Below are 15,405 nucleotides of genomic sequence, written 5' to 3' on the forward strand. Positions count from 1 at the left end.
TCTCACACTGTTTTTAGCACACAACTGTTTTTAGGACACAATTAGGCCGCATGTGAAGGCATCTTGCACACAAAGGAGAGAGGTCAGGATGGCCGAGCGGTCTAAGGCGCTGCGTTAAGGTCGCAGTCTCCAATGGGAGGCGTGGGTTCGAATCCAACTTCTGACACAAGTGTTTGCATTTAAGTGGAATGTGGTCTTTTACTCGCATCTGCCAACCAGATCTTGAGGAGACGTTCAGGGGTTCTCTGGAATAAAATCTCTCGTCACACATTATGGCAACAATTTACACCAGTGGCATGGGAGCAATACAAACGTAGTAATGTGGTAAATGAACTGCCAACTTTTGCTCCACATTATGAGCAAATGTTTGGCATAGTCCTTATAGAATTCGCAAGTGTTCCTTGCCGTTCGAGCAAACCACATGCGAAGGCATCTAATAAGCACCTGACAGAGGTCAGGATGGCCGAGCGGTCTAAGGCGCTGCGTTCAGGTCGCAGTCTCCAATGGAGACGTGGGTTCGAATCCCACTTCCGACACAATTGCCTGCATTTAAGTGGAATGTGGTCTTTTACTCGCATCTGCCAACCAGATCTTGAGGAGACGTTCAGTGGCTCTCTGGAATCAAATCTCTCCGCACACATTATGGTAACAATTTACAACAGTGGCATGGGAGCAATGCAAACGTAGTAATGTGGTAAATAAACTGCCAACTTTTGCTCCACATTATGAGCAAATATTTGGCATTATTCTTATAGAATTGTCAAGTGATCTTTGCCGTTCGAGCCTACCGCATGCGAAGGCATCTAACAACCACCTGACAGAGGTCAGGATGGCCGAGCGGTCTAAGGCGCTGCGTTCAGGTCGCAGTCTCCAATGGAGGCGTGGGTTCGAATCCCACTTCTGACAATCCGGCTATTTTAAATTTCCCTGACTCCACTCTTAGACTTTGTTTGAACTCGACTTATGTATTTCTGGTATAAGCAAGGAATTTGAAATGAACATCCAACTGTCCTCTCACACAACTGTTTTTAGAACACAATTGTTTTTAGGACACATTTAGGCCGCATGTGAAGGCATCTCGCACACAATGGACAGAGGTCAGGATGGCCGAGCGGTCTAAGGCGCTGCGTTAAGGTCGCAGTCTCCAATGGGAGGCGTGGGTTCGAATCCCACTTCTGACAATCCGGCTATTTTAAATTTCCCTGACTCCACTCTTAGACTTTGTTTGAACTCGACTTATGTATTTCTGGTATAAGCAAGGAATTTGAAATGGACATCCAACTGTCCTCTCACAAAACTGTTTTTAGGACACAATTAGGCCGCATGTGAAGGCATCTTGCACACAAAGGAGAGAGGTCAGGATGGCCGAGCGGTCTAAGGCGCTGCGTTAAGGTCGCAGTCTCCAATGGGAGGCGTGGGTTCGAATCCCACTTCTGACACAAGTGCTTGCATTTAAGTGGAATGTGGTCTTTTACTCGCATCTGCCAACCAGATCCTGAGGAGACGTTCAGGGGTTCTCTGGAATAAAATCTCTCGTCACACATTATGGCAACAATTTACACCAGTGGCATGGGAGCAATGCAAACGTAGTAATGTGGTAAATAAACTGCCAACTTTTGCTCCACATTATGAGCAAATATTTGGCATAATCCTTATAGAATTGTCAAGTGTTCTTTGCCGTTCGTGCCTACCGCATGCGAAGGCATCTTACAACCACCTGACAGAGGTCAGGATGGCCGAGCGGTCTAAGGCGCTGCGTTCAGGTCGCAGTCTCCAATGGAGGCGTGGGTTCGAATCCCACTTCTGACAATCCGGCTATTTTAAATTTCCCTGACTCCACTCTTAGACTTTGTTTGAACTCGACTTATGTATTTCTGGTATAAGCAAGGAATTTGAAATGAACATCCAACTGTCCTCTCACACAACTGTTTTTAGAACACAACTGTTTTTAGGACACATTTAGGCCGCATGTGAAGGCATCTCGCACACAATGGACAGAGGTCAGGATGGCCGAGCGGTCTAAGGCGCTGCGTTAAGGTCGCAGTCTCCAATGGGAGGCGTGGGTTCGAATCCCACTTCTGACAATCCGGCTATTTTAAATTTCCCTGACTCCACTCTTAGACTTTGTTTGAACTTGACTTATGTACTTCTGGTATAAGTAAGGAATTTGAAATGGACATCCAACTGTCCTCTCACACTGTTTTTAGCACACAACTGTTTTTAGGACACAATTAGGCCGCATGTGAAGGCATCTTGCACACAAAGGAGAGAGGTCAGGATGGCCGAGCGGTCTAAGGCGCTGCGTTCAGGTCGCAGTCTCCAATGGAGGCGTGGCTTCGAATCCCACTTCTGACAATCCGGCTACTTTCATTTTCACTGACTCCCCTCTTAGACTTTGTTTGATATCGACTTATGTACTTCTGGTATAAGTAAGGAATTTGAAATGGAGATCCAACTGTCCTCTCACACTGTTTTTAGCACACAACTGTTTTTAGGACACAATTAGGCCGCATGTGAAGGCATCTTGCACACAAAGGAGAGAGGTCAGGATTGCCGAGCGGTCTAAGGCGCTGCGTTCAGGTCGCAGTCTCCAATGTGAGGCGTGGGTTCAAATCCCACTTCTGACACAATTGCTTACATTTAAGTGAAATAAAAATGGTATCTTCTACTTGCATCTGCCAACAAGAACGTTAGTAGACGTTCAGTGGTTCTCTGAAATAAAATCTCTCTGCACACATTATGGTAACAATTTACACCAGTGGCATGGGAGCAATGCAAGCGTAGTAATGTGGTAAATAAACTGCCAACTTTTGCTCCACATTATGAGCAAATGTTAGGCATAGTCCTTATATAATTGTCAAGTGTTCTTTGCCGTTCGAGCATACCGCATGCGAAGGCATCTAACAACCACCTGACAGAGGTCAGGATGGCCGAGCGGTCTAAGGCGCTGCGTTTAGGTCGCAGTCTCCAATGGGGGCGTGGGTTCGAATCCCACTTCTGACAATCTGGCTATTTTCAATTTCCCTGACTCCACTCTTAGACTTTGTTTGAACTTGACTTATGTACTTCTGGTATAAATAATGAATTTGAAATGGAGGTCCAACTGTCCTCTCACACAACTGTTTTTAGGACACATTTAGGCCGCATGTGAAGGCATCTCGCACACAACGGACAGAGGTCAGGATGGCCGAGCGGTCTAAGGCGCTGCGTTCAGGTCGCAGTCTCCAATGGGAGGCGTGGGTTCGAATCCCACTTCTGACACAATTGCTTGCATATAAGTGGAATGTGGTCTTTTACTCGCATCTGCCAACCAGTTCTTGAGGAGACGTTCAGTGGTTCTCTGGAATAAAATCTCTCGTCACACATTATGGCAACAATTTACACCAGTGGCATGGGAGCAATGCAAACGTAGTAATGTGGTAAATAAACTGCCAACTTTTGCTCCACATTATGAGCAAATATTTGGCATAATCCTTATAGAATTGTCAAGTGTTCTTTGCCGTTCGTGCCTACCGCATTCGAAGGCATCTTACAACCACCTGACAGAGGTCAGGATGGCCGAGCGGTCTAAGGCGCTGCGTTCAGGTCGCAGTCTCCAATGGAGGCGTGGGTTCGAATCCCACTTCTGACAATCCGGCTATTTTAAATTTCCCTGACTCCACTCTTAGACTTTGTTTGAACTCGACTTATGTATTTCTGGTATAAGCAAGGAATTTGAAATGAACATCCAACTGTCCTCTCACACAACTGTTTTTAGAACACAACTGTTTTTAGGACACATTTAGGCCGCATGTGAAGGCATCTCGCACACAATGGACAGAGGTCAGGATGGCCGAGCGGTCTAAGGCGCTGCGTTAAGGTCGCAGTCTCCAATGGGAGGCGTGGGTTCGAATCCCACTTCTGACAATCCGGCTATTTTAAATTTCCCTGACTCCACTCTTAGACTTTGTTTGAACTTGACTTATGTACTTCTGGTATAAGTAAGGAATTTGAAATGGACATCCAACTGTCCTCTCACAAAACTGTTTTTAGGACACAATTAGGCCGCATGTGAAGGCATCTTGCACACAAAGGAGAGAGGTCAGGATGGCCGAGCGGTCTAAGGCGCTGCGTTAAGGTCGCAGTCTCCAATGGGAGGCGTGGGTTCGAATCCCACTTCTGACACAAGTGCTTGCATTTAAGTGGAATGTGGTCTTTTACTCGCATCTGCCAACCAGATCCTGAGGAGACGTTCAGGGGTTCTCTGGAATAAAATCTCTCGTCACACATTATGGCAACAATTTACACCAGTGGCATGGGAGCAATGCAAACGTAGTAATGTGGTAAATGAACTGCCAACTTTTGCTCCACATTATGAGCAAATGTTTGGCATAGTCCTTATAGAATTCGCAAGTGTTCCTTGCCGTTCGAGCAAACCACATGCGAAGGCATCTAATAAGCACCTGACAGAGGTCAGGATGGCCGAGCGGTCTAAGGCGCTGCGTTCAGATTGCAGTCTCCAATGGAGATGTGGGTTCGAATCCCACTTCTGACACAATTGCCTGCATTTAAGTGGAATGTGGTCTTTTACTCGCATCTGCCAACCAGATCTTGAGGAGACGTTCAGTGGCTCTCTGGAATCAAATCTCTCCGCACACATTATGGTAACAATTTACAACAGTGGCATGGGAGCAATGCAAACGTAGTAATGTGGTAAATAAACTGCCAACTTTTGCTCCACATTATGAGCAAATATTTGGCATTATTCTTATAGAATTGTCAAGTGATCTTTGCCGTTCGAGCCTACCGCATGCGAAGGCATCTAACAACCACCTGACAGAGGTCAGGATGGCCGAGCGGTCTAAGGCGCTGCGTTCAGGTCGCAGTCTCCAATGGAGGCGTGGCTTCGAATCCCACTTCTGACAATCCGGCTATTTTCATTTTCACTGACTCCCCTCTTAGACTTTGTTTGATATCGACTTATGTACTTCTGGTATAAGTAAGGAATTTGAAATGGAGATCCAACTGTCCTCTCACACAACTGTTTTTAGAACACAACTGTTTTTAGGACACATTTAGGCCGCATGTGAAGGCATCTCGCACACAATGGACAGAGGTCAGGATGGCCGAGCGGTCTAAGGCGCTGCGTTAAGGTCGCAGTCTCCAATGGGAGGCGTGGGTTCGAATCCCACTTCTGACAATCCGGCTATTTTAAATTTCCCTGACTCCACTCTTAGACTTTGTTTGAACTCGACTTATGTATTTCTGGTATAAGCAAGGAATTTGAAATGGACATCCAACTGTCCTCTCACAAAACTGTTTTTAGGACACAATTAGGCCGCATGTGAAGGCATCTTGCACACAAAGGAGAGAGGTCAGGATGGCCGAGCGGTCTAAGGCGCTGCGTTAAGGTCGCAGTCTCCAATGGGAGGCGTGGGTTCGAATCCCACTTCTGACACAAGTGCTTGCATTTAAGTGGAATGTGGTCTTTTACTCGCATCTGCCAACCAGATCCTGAGGAGACGTTCAGGGGTTCTCTGGAATAAAATCTCTCGTCACACATTATGGCAACAATTTACACCAGTGGCATGGGAGCAATGCAAACGTAGTAATGTGGTAAATGAACTGCCAACTTTTGCTCCACATTATGAGCAAATGTTTGGCATAGTCCTTATAGAATTCGCAAGTGTTCCTTGCCGTTCGAGCAAACCACATGCGAAGGCATCTAATAAGCACCTGACAGAGGTCAGGATGGCCGAGCGGTCTAAGGCGCTGCGTTCAGGTTGCAGTCTCCAATGGAGACGTGGGTTCGAATCCCACTTCTGACACAATTGCCTGCATTTAAGTGGAATGTGGTCTTTTACTCGCATCTGCCAACCAGATCTTGAGGAGACGTTCAGTGGCTCTCTGGAATCAAATCTCTCCGCACACATTATGGTAACAATTTACAACAGTGGCATGGGAGCAATGCAAACGTAGTAATGTGGTAAATAAACTGCCAACTTTTGCTCCACATTATGAGCAAATATTTGGCATTATTCTTATAGAATTGTCAAGTGATCTTTGCCGTTCGAGCCTACCGCATGCGAAGGCATCTAACAACCACCTGACAGAGGTCAGGATGGCCGAGCGGTCTAAGGCGCTGCGTTCAGGTCGCAGTCTCCAATGGAGGCGTGGCTTCGAATCCCACTTCTGACAATCCGGCTATTTTCATTTTCACTGACTCCCCTCTTAGACTTTGTTTGATATCGACTTATGTACTTCTGGTATAAGTAAGGAATTTGAAATGGAGATCCAACTGTCCTCTCACACAACTGTTTTTAGAACACAACTGTTTTTAGGACACATTTAGGCCGCATGTGAAGGCATCTCGCACACAATGGACAGAGGTCAGGATGGCCGAGCGGTCTAAGGCGCTGCGTTAAGGTCGCAGTCTCCAATGGGAGGCGTGGGTTCGAATCCCACTTCTGACAATCCGGCTATTTTAAATTTCCCTGACTCCACTCTTAGACTTTGTTTGAACTCGACTTATGTATTTCTGGTATAAGCAAGGAATTTGAAATGGACATCCAACTGTCCTCTCACAAAACTGTTTTTAGGACACAATTAGGCCGCATGTGAAGGCATCTTGCACACAAAGGAGAGAGGTCAGGATGGCCGAGCGGTCTAAGGCGCTGCGTTAAGGTCGCAGTCTCCAATGGGAGGCGTGGGTTCGAATCCCACTTCTGACACAAGTGCTTGCATTTAAGTGGAATGTGGTCTTTTACTCGCATCTGCCAACCAGATCTTGAGGAGACGTTCAGGGGTTCTCTGGAATAAAATCTCTCGTCACACATTATGGCAACAATTTACACCAGTGGCATGGGAGCAATGCAAACGTAGTAATGTGGTAAATGAACTGCCAACTTTTGCTCCACATTATGAGCAAATGTTTGGCATAGTCCTTATAGAATTCGCAAGTGTTCCTTGCCGTTCGAGCAAACCACATGCGAAGGCATCTAATAAGCACCTGACAGAGGTCAGGATGGCCGAGCGGTCTAAGGCGCTGCGTTCAGGTCGCAGTCTCCAATGGAGACGTGGGTTCGAATCCCACTTCTGACACAATTGCCTGCATTTAAGTGGAATGTGGTCTTTTACTCGCATCTGCCAACCAGATCTTGAGGAGACGTTCAGTGGCTCTCTGGAATCAAATCTCTCCGCACACATTATGGTAACAATTTACAACAGTGGCATGGGAGCAATGCAAACGTAGTAATGTGGTAAATAAACTGCCAACTTTTGCTCCACATTATGAGCAAATATTTGGCATTATTCTTATAGAATTGTCAAGTGATCTTTGCCGTTCGAGCCTACCGCATGCGAAGGCATCTAACAACCACCTGACAGAGGTCAGGATGGCCGAGCGGTCTAAGGCGCTGCGTTCAGGTCGCAGTCTCCAATGGAGGCGTGGCTTCGAATCCCACTTCTGATAAGCCGGCTATTTTCATTTTCACTGACTCCCCTCTTAGACTTTGTTTGATATCGACTTATGTACTTCTGGTATAAGTAAGGAATTTGAAATGGAGATCCAACTGTCCTCTCACACTGTTTTTAGCACACAACTGTTTTTAGGACACAATTAGGCCGCATGTGAAGGCATCTTGCACACAAAGGAGAGAGGTCAGGATTGCCGAGCGGTCTAAGGCGCTGCGTTCAGGTCGCAGTCTCCAATGTGAGGCGTGGGTTCAAATCCCACTTCTGACACAATTGCTTACATTTGAGTGAAATAAAAATGGTATCTTCTACTTGCATCTGCCAACAAGAACGTTAGTAGACGTTCAGTGGTTCTCTGAAATAAAATCTCTCTGCACACATTATGGTAACAATTTACACCAGTGGCATGGGAGCAATGCAAGCGTAGTAATGTGGTAAATAAACTGCCAACTTTTGCTCCACATTATGAGCAAATGTTAGGCATAGTCCTTATATAATTGTCAAGTGTTCTTTGCCGTTCGAGCATACCGCATGCGAAGGCATCTAACAACCACCTGACAGAGGTCAGGATGGCCGAGCGGTCTAAGGCGCTGCGTTTAGGTCGCAGTCTCCAATGGCGGCGTGGGTTCGAATCCCACTTCTGACAATCTGGCTATTTTCAATTTCCCTGACTCCACTCTTAGACTTTGTTTGAACTTGACTTATGTACTTCTGGTATAAGTAAGGAATTTGAAATGGAGATCCAACTGTCCTCTCACACTGTTTTTAGCACACAACTGTTTTTAGGACACAATTAGGCCGCATGTGAAGGCATCTTGCACACAAAGGAGAGAGGTCAGGATTGCCGAGCGGTCTAAGGCGCTGCGTTCAGGTCGCAGTCTCCAATGTGAGGCGTGGGTTCAAATCCCACTTCTGACACAATTGCTTACATTTAAGTGAAATAAAAATGGTATCTTCTACTTGCATCTGCCAACAAGAACGTTAGTAGACGTTCAGTGGTTCTCTGAAATAAAATCTCTCTGCACACATTATGGTAACAATTTACACCAGTGGCATGGGAGCAATGCAAGCGTAGTAATGTGGTAAATAAACTGCCAACTTTTGCTCCACATTATGAGCAAATGTTAGGCATAGTCCTTATATAATTGTCAAGTGTTCTTTGCCGTTCGAGCATACCGCATGCGAAGGCATCTAACAACCACCTGACAGAGGTCAGGATGGCCGAGCGGTCTAAGGCGCTGCGTTTAGGTCGCAGTCTCCAATGGGGGCGTGGGTTCGAATCCCACTTCTGACAATCTGGCTATTTTCAATTTCCCTGACTCCACTCTTAGACTTTGTTTGAACTTGACTTATGTACTTCTGGTATAAATAATGAATTTGAAATGGAGGTCCAACTGTCCTCTCACACAACTGTTTTTAGGACACATTTAGGCCGCATGTGAAGGCATCTCGCACACAACGGACAGAGGTCAGGATGGCCGAGCGGTCTAAGGCGCTGCGTTCAGGTCGCAGTCTCCAATGGGAGGCGTGGGTTCGAATCCCACTTCTGACACAATTGCTTGCATTTAAGTGGAATGTGGTCTTTTACTCGCATCTGCCAACCAGATCTTGAGGAGACGTTCAGTGGTTCTCTGGAATAAAATCTCTCGTCACACATTATGGCAACAATTTACACCAGTGGCATGGGAGCAATGCAAACGTAGTAATGTGGTAAATAAACTGCCAACTTTTGCTCCACATTATGAGCAAATATTTGGCATAATCCTTATAGAATTGTCAAGTGTTCTTTGCCGTTCGTGCCTACCGCATGCGAAGGCATCTTACAACCACCTGACAGAGGTCAGGATGGCCGAGCGGTCTAAGGCGCTGCGTTCAGGTCGCAGTCTCCAATGGAGGCGTGGGTTCAAATCCCACTTCTGACAATCTGGCTATTTTCAATTTCCCTGACTCCACTCTTAGACTTTGTTTGAACTTGACTTATGTACTTCTGGTATAAGTAAGGAATTTGAAATGGAGGTCCAACTGTCCTCTCACACTGTTTTTAGCACACAACTGTTTTTAGGACACAATTAGGCCGCATGTGAAGGCATCTTGCACACAAGGCACAGAGGTCAGGATGGCCGAGCGGTCTAAGGCGCTGCGTTCAGGTCGCAGTCTCCGATGGGAGGCGTGGGTTCGAATCCCACTTCTGACACAAGTGCTTGCATTTAAGTGGAATGTGGTCTTTTACTCGCATCTGCCAACCAGATCTTGAGGAGACGTTCAGTGGTTCTCTGGAATAAAATCTCTCGTCACACAGCATACCGCATGAGAAGGCATCTAACATCCAACTTTTGCTCCACATTATCAGCAAATATTTGGCATAATCCTTATAGAATTGTCAAGTGTTCTTTGCCGTTCGAGCATACCACATGCGAAGGCATCTTACAACCACCTGACAGAGGTCAGGATGGCCGAGCGGTCAAAGGCGCTGCGTAAAGGTCGCAGTCTCCAATGGGAGGCCTAGGTTCGAATCCCACTTCTGACACAATTGCTTGCATTTAAGTGGAATGTGGTCTTTTACTCGCATCTGCCAACCAGATCTTGAGGAGACGTTCAGTGGTTCTCTGGAATAAAATCTCTCGTCACACATTATGGCAACAATTTACACCAGTGCCATGGGAGCAATGCAAACGTAGTAATGTGGTAAATGAACTGCCAACTTTTGCTCCACATTATGAGCAAATGTGTGGCATAGTCCTTATAGAATTCGCAAGTGTTCCTTGCCCTTCGAGCAAACCACATGCGAAGGCATCTAATAAGCACCTGACAGAGTCAGGATGGCCGAGCGGTCTAAGGCGCTGCGTTTAGGTCGCAGTCTCCAATGGAGGCGTGGGTTCGAATCCCACTTCTGACAATCCGGCTATTTTCAATTTCCCTGACTCCACTCTTAGACTTTGTTTGAACTCGACTTATGTACTTCTGGTATAAGTAAGGAAATTGAAATGGAGGTCCAACTGTCCTCTCACACAACTGTTTTTAGGACACATTTAGGCCGCTTGTGAAGGCATCTTGCACACAAAGGACAGAGGTCAGGATGGCCGAGCGGTCTAAGGCGCTGCGTTAAGGTCGCAGTCTCCAATGTGAGGCGTGGGTTTGAATCCCACTTCTGACACAATTGCTTGCATTTAAGTAGAATGTGGTCTTTTACTCGCATCTGCCAACCAGATCTTGAGGAGACGTTCAGTGGTTCTCTGGAATAAAATCTCTCCGCACACATTATGGTAACAATTTACACCAGTGCCATGGGAGCAATGCAAACGTACTAATGTGGTAAATAAACTGCCAACGTTTGCTCCACATTATGAGCAAATATTTGGCATAATCCTTATAGAATTGTCAAGTGTTCTTTGCCGTTCGTGCCTACCGCATGTGAAGGCATCTTACAACCACCGGACAGAGGTCAGGATGGCCGAGCGGTCTAAGGCGCTGCGTTCAGGTCGCAGTCTCCAATGGAGGCGTGGGTTCGAATCCCACTTCTGACAATCCGGCTATTTTCAATTTCCCTGACTCCACTCTTAGACTTTGTTTGAACTCGACTTATGTACTTTTGGTATAAGTAAGGAAATTGAAATGGAGGTCCAACTGTCCTCTCATGCAACTGTTTTTAGGACACAATTAGGCCGCATGTGAAGGCATCTTGCACACAAAGGACAGAGGTCAGGATGGCCGAGCTGTCTAAGGCGCTGCGTTAAGGTCGCAGTCTCCAATGGAAGCGTGGGTTTGAATCCCACTTCTGACACAAGTGCTTGCATTTAAGTGGAATGTGGTCTTTTACTCGCATCTGCCAACCAGATCTTGAGGAGACGTTCAGTGGTTCTCTGGAATAAAATCTCTCCGCACACATCATGGTAACAATTTACACCAGTGGCATGGGAGCAATGCAAACATAGTAATGTGGTAAATAAACTGCCAACTTCTGCTCCACATTATGAGCAAATATTTGGCATAATCCTTATAGAATTGTCAAGTGTTCTTTGCCGTTCGAGCCTACCGCATGCGAAGGCATCTTACAACCACCTGACAGAGGTCAGGATGGCCGAGCGGTCTAAGGCGCTGCGTTCAGGTCGCAGTCTCCAATGGAGGCGGGGGTTCGAATCCCACTTCTGACAATCTGGCTATTTTCAATTTCCCTGACTCCACTCTTAGACTTTGTTTGAACTTGACTTATGTACTTCTGGTATAAGTAAGGAATTTGAAATGGAGGTCCAACTGTCCTCTCACACTGTTTTTAGCACACAACTGTTTTTAGGACACAATTAGGCCGCATGTGAAGGCATCTTGCACACAAAGGAGAGAGGTCAGGATTGCCGAGCGGTCTAAGGCGCTGCGTTCAGGTCGCAGTCTCCAATGTGAGGCGTGGGTTCGAATCCCACTTCTGACACAATTGCTTACATTTAAGTGAAATAAGAATGGTATCTTCTACTTGCATCTGCCAACAAGAACGTTAGTAGACGTTCAGTGGTTCTCTGAAATAAAATCTCTCTGCACACATTATGGTAACAATTTACACCAGTGGCATGGGAGCAATGCAAGCGTAGTAATGTAGTAAATAAACTGCCAACTTTTGCTCCACATTATGAGCAAATGTTAGGCATAGTCCTTATATAATTGTCAAGTGTTCTTTGCCGTTCGAGCATACCGCATGCGAAGGCATCTAACAACCACCTGACAGAGGTCAGGATGGCCGAGCGGTCTAAGGCGCTGCGTTTAGGTCGCAGTCTCCAATGGGGGCGTGGGTTCGAATCCCACTTCTGACAATCCGGCTATTTTCAATTTCCCTGACTCCACTCTTAGACTTTGTTTGAACTTGACTTATGTACTTCTGGTATAAATAAGGAATTTGAAATGGAGCTCCAACTGTCCTCTCACGCAACTGTTTTTAGGACACAATTAGGCCGCATGTGAAGGCATCTTGCACACAAAGCACAGATGTCAGGATGGCCGAGCGGTCTAAGGCGCTGCGTTAAGGTCGCAGTCTCCGATGGGAGGCGTGGGTTCGAATCCCACTTCTGACACAAGTGCTTGCATTTAAGTGGAATGTGGTCTTTTACTCGCATCTGCCAACCAGATCTTGAGGAGACGTTCAGTTGTTCTCTGGAATAAAATCTCTCGTCACACAGCATACCGCATGAGAAGGCATCTAACATCCAACTTTTGCTCCACATTATCAGCAAATATTTGGCATAATCCTTATAGAATTGTCAAGTGTTCTTTGCCGTTCGAGCATACCACATGTGAAGGCATCTTACAGCCACCTGATAGAGGTCAGGATGGCCGAGCGGTCTAAGGCGCTGCGTTAAGGTCGCAGTCTCCAATGGGAGGTGTGGGTTCGAATCCCACTTCTGACACAATTGCTTGCATTTAAGTGGAATGTGGTCTTTTACTCGCATCTGCCAACCAGATCTTGAGGAGACGTTCAGTGGTTCTCTGGAATAAAATCTCTCGTCACACATTATGGCAACAATTTACACCAGTGCCATGGGAGCAATGCAAACGTAGTAATGTGGTAAATGAACTGCCAACTTTTGCTCCACCTTATGAGCAAATGTGTGGCATAGTCCTTATAGAATTCGCAAGTGTTCCTTGCCGTTCGAGCAAACCACATGCGAAGGCATCTAATAAGCACCTGACAGAGTCAGGATGGCCGAGCGGTCTAAGGCGCTCGGTGGTTCAGGACCACTGAACCACGTCTGTTCAGTGTTTTTCTGGAATAAAATCTCTCCGCACACATTATGGAAACTATTTACACCAGTGGCATGGGAGCAATGCAAACGTAGTAATGTGGTAAATAAACTGCCAACTTTTGCTCCACATTATGAGCAAATGTTTGGCATAGTCCTTATAGAATTGTCAAGTGTTCTTTGCCGTTCGAGCCTACCGCATGCGACGGCATCTAACAACCACCTGACATAGGTCAGGATGGCCGAGCGGTCTAAGGCGCTGCGTTTAGGTCCCAGTCTCCAATGGAGGCGTGGGTTCGAATCCCTTAAGAGCAGATTTAAAAATTGCTAAAGAGGGGTCCTGTTTTACCAACATAGGTAAAGAATTCCAAAGTTTGGGAGCTGCAACAGCAAACGCCCTGTCTCCTCTCTGCCTCCTGGAAGTCCTCGGCACCTCCAGGTTCATTTGGCTCGCTGATCTAAGAGCTCGAGGAGGACAGTGTATATGTAGCAGCTCAGAGAGATAGGAGGGAGCAAGGCCATTTAAAGATTTAAATACAAATAAAAGAATCTTAAAATGCACTCTGAAATGTACCGGCAGCCAGTGCAGAGAATATAAAATCGGGGTAACATGTTCTCTCTTCCGCGATCCAGTTAAGAGCCGAGCAGCCGCATTCTGGACCAGCTGAAGACGGGACAAAGAAGACTGGCTGACACCCACATATAAGGAGTTACAGTAATCCAGTCGTGTTGTGATAAAAGCATGGATTAATATTTCAAAATAATCCACTGGTACAATATTCCTAATCTTAGCAAGCCGTCTCAAATGGAAAAAGCTCGTTTTCACAACGGCACTGATTTGTTTATCCAACTTAAAATTTGCGTCCATTACAAAGCCCAAATTTGTAACAAATGGCTTTACGTAATGTGATAGCGGACCCAAATCCACAGGAGTGGAGTTGCAGGTAGTACCAGGGTCAAAAATAATAACTTCCGTCTTTCTTTCATTAAAATTCAAAAAATTCAGAGCCATCCAAGTTTTTATGTCATCGAGGCACTCCAATAAAATTGGTACTGTATAGACTCCCTTACGATTGAGAGGCACATAAATTTGTGTATCATTCGCATAGCAATGAAAAGCAATATTATGTTTCCTAAATATTGACCCAAGGGGAAGCAAATATAAAGAAAACAAAAGAGGTCCAAGTATCGAGCCCTGTGGTACTCCACACAATAAAGGAGCAGACGATGATCTAAAATCATCTATGTCAACACAGAAAGACCTATCCGTCAAGTACGGCCTAAGCCACACTAAGACTGTGCCTTTGAGACCTACATAATGCTCTAAACGGGAAAGTAAAACATCATGGTCCACCGTGTCAAAGGCTGCAGTCAAATCTAAAAGAACTAAAATCACTGGATCTCCAGCATCAGTAGCCAAAAGGATATCATTAAACACCCTCAACAATGCAGATTCGGTGCTGTGTAAAGTTTTAAAACCAGACTGAAAATCCTCAAGAATATTATTTACATCGAGATAGGCCTTTAATTGATTATAAACAATTTTCTCTAAAATTTTAGACATAAATGGAAGCTTTGAAATAGGCCTAAAATTAGATAACAGAAAAGGGTCTAAGCCAGGTTTTTTGATCAGCGGTTGAACTGATGCCTGTTTGAAAGGTTTTGGGATCACACCAGTGATCAGGCTACTATTTATAATAGCCGTAATAGAAATCCCTAAAACAGGAAGAACCTCTTTAAAAAGTCGTGGGGGTAAAATGTCAGCTGCAGAACCTGAGGCCTTAAGATGACCTACAGTCTCATGTATTAAAGTCAAAGTAACAGGTTCAAACTGAGACAAAGCAGTGGAGCATTTGACAGCAACTGAAGGGTCAGAAGCTGAACACATAATATTGGCCCTAACACCAGCCACTTTGTCCTCGAAAAAAACGCGAAATTTCTCACATACCTCCAGAGATGGCTCAAAGCCCGTATAATGCGGAACATTCAAAACACTATCAACAATATGAAATAATAAGCGAGGCTTGTGACGATTAAGTAAAATTATATTTGACAAGTGCTCCCGTTTGGTGTCTTTCACTATTAGCCGATATCGATGCCAGGAATCCTTCAACAGCTGGAACGACACCTGTAACTTGTCTTTTTTCCACTTTCGTTCAAATTTTCTGCATTCACGTCGAGCAGCACGAGTTCTATCATTGAGCCATGGTTCCATTTTAGTCCTCCATTT

General features: G+C 45.6%; 1 protein-coding gene and 39 non-coding genes across 40 annotated transcripts in view; 39 read left to right on the top strand and 1 right to left on the bottom strand.

Moving 5' to 3' along the window:
* The window catches only part of LOC102234562 (solute carrier family 23 member 2-like), a 108,585-nt gene that overhangs the window by 41,375 nt on the left and 51,805 nt on the right, over nt 1–15,405 (bottom strand). The gene's annotated exons all lie outside the window — the stretch shown is intronic.
* trnal-aag lies at nt 83–166 on the top strand. Its single transcript has one exon. It is a non-coding gene; the product is annotated as a tRNA-Leu (tRNA).
* trnal-cag lies at nt 454–536 on the top strand. Its single transcript has one exon. It is a non-coding gene; the product is annotated as a tRNA-Leu (tRNA).
* trnal-cag lies at nt 824–906 on the top strand. The gene has a single exon. It is a non-coding gene; the product is annotated as a tRNA-Leu (tRNA).
* On the top strand, nt 1,098–1,181 carry trnal-aag. Its single transcript has one exon. It is a non-coding gene; the product is annotated as a tRNA-Leu (tRNA).
* trnal-aag lies at nt 1,356–1,439 on the top strand. The gene has a single exon. It is a non-coding gene; the product is annotated as a tRNA-Leu (tRNA).
* On the top strand, nt 1,727–1,809 carry trnal-cag. The gene has a single exon. It is a non-coding gene; the product is annotated as a tRNA-Leu (tRNA).
* Nucleotides 2,001–2,084, top strand: trnal-aag. The gene has a single exon. It is a non-coding gene; the product is annotated as a tRNA-Leu (tRNA).
* On the top strand, nt 2,273–2,355 carry trnal-cag. The gene has a single exon. It is a non-coding gene; the product is annotated as a tRNA-Leu (tRNA).
* Nucleotides 2,544–2,627, top strand: trnal-cag. Its single transcript has one exon. It is a non-coding gene; the product is annotated as a tRNA-Leu (tRNA).
* On the top strand, nt 2,921–3,003 carry trnal-uag. The gene has a single exon. It is a non-coding gene; the product is annotated as a tRNA-Leu (tRNA).
* trnal-cag lies at nt 3,178–3,261 on the top strand. Its single transcript has one exon. It is a non-coding gene; the product is annotated as a tRNA-Leu (tRNA).
* On the top strand, nt 3,549–3,631 carry trnal-cag. Its single transcript has one exon. It is a non-coding gene; the product is annotated as a tRNA-Leu (tRNA).
* Nucleotides 3,823–3,906, top strand: trnal-aag. The gene has a single exon. It is a non-coding gene; the product is annotated as a tRNA-Leu (tRNA).
* Nucleotides 4,081–4,164, top strand: trnal-aag. The gene has a single exon. It is a non-coding gene; the product is annotated as a tRNA-Leu (tRNA).
* On the top strand, nt 4,452–4,534 carry trnal-cag. The gene has a single exon. It is a non-coding gene; the product is annotated as a tRNA-Leu (tRNA).
* On the top strand, nt 4,822–4,904 carry trnal-cag. Its single transcript has one exon. It is a non-coding gene; the product is annotated as a tRNA-Leu (tRNA).
* Nucleotides 5,096–5,179, top strand: trnal-aag. The gene has a single exon. It is a non-coding gene; the product is annotated as a tRNA-Leu (tRNA).
* Nucleotides 5,354–5,437, top strand: trnal-aag. The gene has a single exon. It is a non-coding gene; the product is annotated as a tRNA-Leu (tRNA).
* Nucleotides 5,725–5,807, top strand: trnal-cag. Its single transcript has one exon. It is a non-coding gene; the product is annotated as a tRNA-Leu (tRNA).
* On the top strand, nt 6,095–6,177 carry trnal-cag. Its single transcript has one exon. It is a non-coding gene; the product is annotated as a tRNA-Leu (tRNA).
* Nucleotides 6,369–6,452, top strand: trnal-aag. The gene has a single exon. It is a non-coding gene; the product is annotated as a tRNA-Leu (tRNA).
* Nucleotides 6,627–6,710, top strand: trnal-aag. Its single transcript has one exon. It is a non-coding gene; the product is annotated as a tRNA-Leu (tRNA).
* On the top strand, nt 6,998–7,080 carry trnal-cag. Its single transcript has one exon. It is a non-coding gene; the product is annotated as a tRNA-Leu (tRNA).
* trnal-cag lies at nt 7,368–7,450 on the top strand. The gene has a single exon. It is a non-coding gene; the product is annotated as a tRNA-Leu (tRNA).
* On the top strand, nt 7,639–7,722 carry trnal-cag. The gene has a single exon. It is a non-coding gene; the product is annotated as a tRNA-Leu (tRNA).
* On the top strand, nt 8,016–8,098 carry trnal-uag. The gene has a single exon. It is a non-coding gene; the product is annotated as a tRNA-Leu (tRNA).
* trnal-cag lies at nt 8,287–8,370 on the top strand. Its single transcript has one exon. It is a non-coding gene; the product is annotated as a tRNA-Leu (tRNA).
* On the top strand, nt 8,664–8,746 carry trnal-uag. The gene has a single exon. It is a non-coding gene; the product is annotated as a tRNA-Leu (tRNA).
* Nucleotides 8,921–9,004, top strand: trnal-cag. The gene has a single exon. It is a non-coding gene; the product is annotated as a tRNA-Leu (tRNA).
* trnal-cag lies at nt 9,292–9,374 on the top strand. The gene has a single exon. It is a non-coding gene; the product is annotated as a tRNA-Leu (tRNA).
* On the top strand, nt 9,563–9,646 carry trnal-cag. The gene has a single exon. It is a non-coding gene; the product is annotated as a tRNA-Leu (tRNA).
* trnal-uag lies at nt 10,266–10,348 on the top strand. Its single transcript has one exon. It is a non-coding gene; the product is annotated as a tRNA-Leu (tRNA).
* On the top strand, nt 10,523–10,606 carry trnal-aag. The gene has a single exon. It is a non-coding gene; the product is annotated as a tRNA-Leu (tRNA).
* trnal-cag lies at nt 10,894–10,976 on the top strand. Its single transcript has one exon. It is a non-coding gene; the product is annotated as a tRNA-Leu (tRNA).
* On the top strand, nt 11,521–11,603 carry trnal-cag. Its single transcript has one exon. It is a non-coding gene; the product is annotated as a tRNA-Leu (tRNA).
* trnal-cag lies at nt 11,792–11,875 on the top strand. The gene has a single exon. It is a non-coding gene; the product is annotated as a tRNA-Leu (tRNA).
* trnal-uag lies at nt 12,169–12,251 on the top strand. The gene has a single exon. It is a non-coding gene; the product is annotated as a tRNA-Leu (tRNA).
* On the top strand, nt 12,426–12,509 carry trnal-aag. The gene has a single exon. It is a non-coding gene; the product is annotated as a tRNA-Leu (tRNA).
* Nucleotides 12,759–12,842, top strand: trnal-aag. The gene has a single exon. It is a non-coding gene; the product is annotated as a tRNA-Leu (tRNA).

The sequence above is a fragment of the Xiphophorus maculatus genome, chromosome 2 (genome assembly GCF_002775205.1).
Source record: "Xiphophorus maculatus strain JP 163 A chromosome 2, X_maculatus-5.0-male, whole genome shotgun sequence".
Classification (NCBI taxonomy): Eukaryota; Metazoa; Chordata; class Actinopteri; order Cyprinodontiformes; family Poeciliidae; genus Xiphophorus; species Xiphophorus maculatus.